Genomic DNA, 5,219 nt, shown 5'->3' with positions numbered 1-5,219 from the left:
AAGAGGGGGTAAGATTCCAAATTTATGATGGCCATTAAAAAAAAGTGGCATTCAGAAATTTATAAATGTTGAAATGGTCCAAAGTGGCTTTCTTAAAGGGTCCTTTAACAAGGATTAAGGAGAAAGTTGATAAAAAATGTCTCTGATCCTCCACCTACCCCAGCACCTCCCCAAAGCCACTGTGTCTCTGTCATCCTGTTTCTTCATCAGTTTCTCTTCACCCCCCTCGCCTCCAGCTCCTACTCCCTTGATACCTCTGGTGAGGAACACATGCTTATGCCATATGTGCTAGGTTTTTTTTTTTTAAAGATGACCGGTAAGGGGATCTTAACCCTTGACTTGGTGTTGTCAGCACCACGCTCAGCCAGTGAGCGAACCGGCCATCCCTATATGGGATCCGAACCTGGGGCCTTGCTGTTATCAGCACCGCACTCTCCCGAGTGAGCCACGGGCCGGCCCATGTGATAGGTTTTGAACATAACCAGCACCATTTTAGGCAAGGCCAAGCACAGAATGGCCGCCAGCCCTCACCCCCTTTTCCTTACAAGAAGCCTCATGACTTCTGTGAAATAGAAACCCTTTTGGCTTCTGCATAGGTGTAATTTTCCACTCCAGTTGCATCAGCCAAACTAACTTTTGGAACATTCTGCACTAGCGTAATGCTCCTCCTCAATTGCATCAGCCAGCCCTGGTGCCCTACAGCCTATATAAGCTCTCCTGCCTTTACGACTGGTGCTGCTCTCTACTTTGAGGGCAGCCCCCGCTGCTGCTCTCCATTCTGAGTGCAGCCTGGCAGATTTCTTTTCTTTAATAAAGCTTGATCAGTACCCGGCATCTCGGATCACTTTCTTTCATTTTGGTGCCAAAACCCGAGAAGTGTTCTGGCCGATGTTCTTGGACAATCCCCACCTAGGTTGATTGGCCCTCAGCCACCCTTCCTGGACCTGCTGAACTTGGTACCTCGAGGACTCTCTCCTTTTGCCATTCCAGACCAATGCATCTACCATTGGCCTCAATTTAGGGTGAGTCAATGGGCCAGTCCCACCACTGCAGATTTCCTTGACTACTCTCTACTTGCTATGAAGCCCAGGCGCCTGGCTGGGGAAATCCCTCTTGTGCCCCCCAGCTATTGGAAGATGCTCCTCTAGCTGGTTGGTGGCCCCTCTCTCAAAAAGAAGGTGTACACCAATGAGGACACTCCTTGGTGTCACCCTTTTACAGGGACTGATCACCTCCTTTCTTACCCTCTAAGTGGGATCCTCACAATCCAAACCTCCATGCTCTATGCTCTTGGCTGTCTCCTGGTCACTTTACAACCCTGTGGCCTCCAGGGAGAGATTAAACATAAACTTCTTATTTTCTATGGTAATCTCTATGCCTTTGGGCTGTCTCCTCGCCAGTTCACCCCTTGGCCTCCAGGGAGACATTAAACCTAAACGTCTCATTTTCTTTTTTCTTTTTTTTTTCCTTTTTGTCCTTTTTTCGTGTCCGGCAACGGAACACAACCCTCAGTGTCGCGCCCATACCGGACCGGGACCGGCAACGGGATCGCAACCCTCGGTGCTGCGGCCGCAACTCGCTCAGCCAGTGAGCGGGAACCGGTCTGTATGTGGGATCCGAACCCTCGGCGGGAGCGCCGCCATGCTCTCAAGTGGCGCACTGTAGCAGTGCACCACCGGGCCAGCCCTAAACGTCTCATTTTCTACTGTAATCAAGTTTGGCCAAAATACAAACTAGATAATGGATCCCAGTGACCAGAAAATGGCACTTTTGACTTAGCTGCTCTTAGAGATCTAGACAACTTTTGTCACTGAAACGGCAAAGCCGGAGAGATTCCTTATGTTCAAGCCTTCTTCTATCTCCGATAGTGTCCTTCTCTCTATCATAACTGTCCTACATCTCAAATTCTCCTAGCTCATGCCCAACTTCCCCTTCTGGAATTAGATCAATCTTTTGATCTGCCAGACCACTCTGCTCCTCGAACACCTCCTTATGCTCCAAATCCTTCACCAGCCCCTTCACCTTTTCCCTCTCTTCACCATACCTGGGCTCAAGATGCTTGTCCTCAGCCACCCAACCCCTCTTTTTCTCCCCCTTCATCAGGTTACAACCCTGCCTAAGCTCTGGCTCCTTATACCCCCTCTGTGATGTGTCTGGGATGGAGGGAATTGTCCAGGTCCATATCCCCTTTTCTCTTTCTGATCTCTCCCAAATTAAAAAATGACTGGGATCTTTCCAGTCCAACCTGGACACATATCTTAAGGAATTCAGATATCTCACCCAGTCTTATGATCTCACCTGGCATGATATTTTTATGATTCTCACTGCTACTTTTGTCCCCTGAGGACAGGGAACAGGTCTGGACAACAGCCCAACAACAGGCAGATGAGGTACACACTCATAATAACAGATGGCCTGTGGGAGTTGTCACCGTCCCTCACACCAACCCAAATTGGAACTACCAGACTAGTCATGGAGATTGGGATCTCCAAGATAACATGATCACACATATTCTTCACAGCCTTTAAAAGGCTGCCCACAAATCAGTCAATTATGACAAACTCAGGGAGATCACACAAAGATCCACTGAAAATCCCAGTGAATTCTTAATTTGCCTCTCAGAGGCCTTACACAAATAAACACGTATAGACCCAAACTCCCCTGCAGGCATGGCCCTCTTACACTCTCATTTGATTACCCAATCAGCCCCTGATCTTCAAAAAAACTAAAAAATCTTGAGGATGGTCTAAATATGTGAGACCTTCTCAATGCAGCTTTCAAGGTTTTTAACAATAGGGAGGAGGAGGAGAAGAAAGATCAATACAAAAGAGATCAGGCCAAAAGCAGCTTTTGGCTAATACGTGGCTCACACAATCCAAAACAGGCTGCCTCTAGGGGCAAGCCACTAGGAAACTGTTTCAAATGTGGCCAACCAGGCCATTGGGCATGGGCTTGTCCAAATCCGAGGCCCCCTCTGGGGCCCTGTACTCATTGCAAGTTTCCAGGCCACTGGGGGGGGGGGGATTGACTGTCCTACTCACCAGAGAGGGAGTGGCCCAGTCCCTAACCCACAACCTTTAGCTCCACAACCATCCCTACCGGAGCTGCTTGGCTTTGCCCAGGAGGAGGACTGACGATGCCCCAGGCCTGAGGCCCCCATGGAGATCACTGCACATGAGCCCAGGGTAACTCTCTTCATTACAGGTAAACCGATCTCTTTTGTCATTGATACAGGGGCCATATGCTCTACCCTTCCTGAACACTCAGGGCTCACAGCCCCATCCCCTATCACAATCATAGGAGTTACAGGATCAGAACATCACCCACGAATCACTTAACCCCTCTCTTGCACCTTACATAACATCTAACTCACACACAGATTTTTAATTATGCTTTAATGCCCCGTCCCCTTATTGAGGTGAGACATCCTTTCCAAATTCAAAGCTACCCTTACCCTAAACACTTTAACTCCAACTACAATGCCCCAGATCTGGGCCTTGAAACCTCTACCCTCCCCTTTCCCCCTGAGAAAGTTAATCCTATAGTATGGGATACCTCCTTACCCTCCATCACTACTCTATGGGGAACACTACTATGGTTGCGTTACCCATAACCCCAATTGTTCCTAACTCTTATACTGTCCTGTCCACAATCCCAACAACCGCTCATTTCTTCTCTGTATGCGACCTCAAGGATGCTTTTTTTCCCATCCCCTTATACCCATCTTGCCAAAACCTGTTCGCTTTCACTTGGACTGATCCTGACATATGCTATTCCCAACAACTTACTTGGACAGTTTTGCCCCAGGGATTTCGGGACAGCCCCCACTTTTTCAGCCAGGCTTTAGCACAAGACTTATCTGAGCTCCCTTTGACTCCCAGCACTTTAATAAAATATGTGGATGACCTCCTTCTTTGTAGCCCCACCTATGAGAAGTCACAAGCCCACACCATTAATCTCCTTAATTTCCTGGCCTCCAGGGGATATCGAGTGTCCCCCAACAAGGCCCAAATCTCCTCTCCTTCAGTCACCAATCTGGGAGTCCACTTCAGCTCCACAAAAAGGGAGATAATGGTAGATCACAAAAGTTTAATTTCTGAACTACCAACTCCTACCACAAAGAGTGAAATTCTCTCTTTCCCGGGGCTTGCAGGTTATCTCCACGTGTAGATTCCCAACTTTGGTGTGTTAGCAAAAGTACTTTATGAGGCAGCTAAGGGGGACCCCACAATTCCCTTAAACCCCACAAAGCCCATTCATTCTTTCTTCCAGCGGTTGAAAGCTGCTCTCCTTACAGACCCAGCTCTTTCTCTCCCAAGCATATCCCATCCGTTTGTCCTATACATTAGTTAAACCCAGAGATTGGCAATTGGGGTTTTGGGACAAGAGGTGGGAGATATCTTCTCCCCTGTTGCATACCTTTCCAAATAATTGGACACCACAGCTCAAGGATGGGCTCCCTGTTTATGGGCCTTGGTGGCAGCTGCTCTTTAACACAAAAAAGCTCTAAACTAACTTTTGGACAACAGTCATTTGTTCCCCCCATCATCTTCAAGACCTTCTCAGCCATAAGGCCATGTTAATTCTCTCCCCTTCCCACCTACAACTTATCCACCTTACCTTCATTGAAAATTCCCAGTTCTCCTTTAAACCTTGCCCTCCCTTAAATTCAGCTACTCTCATCCCAAAACACTCACAACCCTTAGAACATAATTGCATGGAGTCTTTAGACCTCTTTCTCAATCCCTTTCCACACATCTCCCCTCATCCCATTATGCAGCCCCAACATACATGGTTCATAGATGGAAGTGCCACCTCCACTCCCACCCCCTGGGTGGGTTATGCCATAGTAAATCTAACACAATCTATTGAGGCTGCCCCCCCCAACACCACTTCCCAACAGGCAGAACTCATTGCCCTCACCTGTGCTCTCACTCTGGCTAGTAACAAACGAGTCAATATATACACTGATTCTAAGTATGCTTACCACATCCTACACTCCTGCACAGCCATATGGAAGGAGAGAGCATACATGACCACTCAAGGAGGGCCCATAAAAAAACGGACATCTTATCAAGATACTTCTTGAGGCTGCACAACTTCCAAAGGAGGTTGGGGTTATACACTGCAGAGGACACCAAACCTCCAAAGACCCCATAGCCCAGGGAAACAAACTTGCAGATCTAACTGCAAAACAGGCTACTCAATCACCAGGCCCC

Source organism: Galeopterus variegatus, unplaced genomic scaffold (genome assembly GCF_000696425.1).
Source record: "Galeopterus variegatus unplaced genomic scaffold, G_variegatus-3.0.2 Scaffold4297, whole genome shotgun sequence".
Lineage (NCBI taxonomy): Eukaryota > Metazoa > Chordata > Mammalia > Dermoptera > Cynocephalidae > Galeopterus > Galeopterus variegatus.
This window is presented reverse-complemented; position numbering follows the sequence as displayed.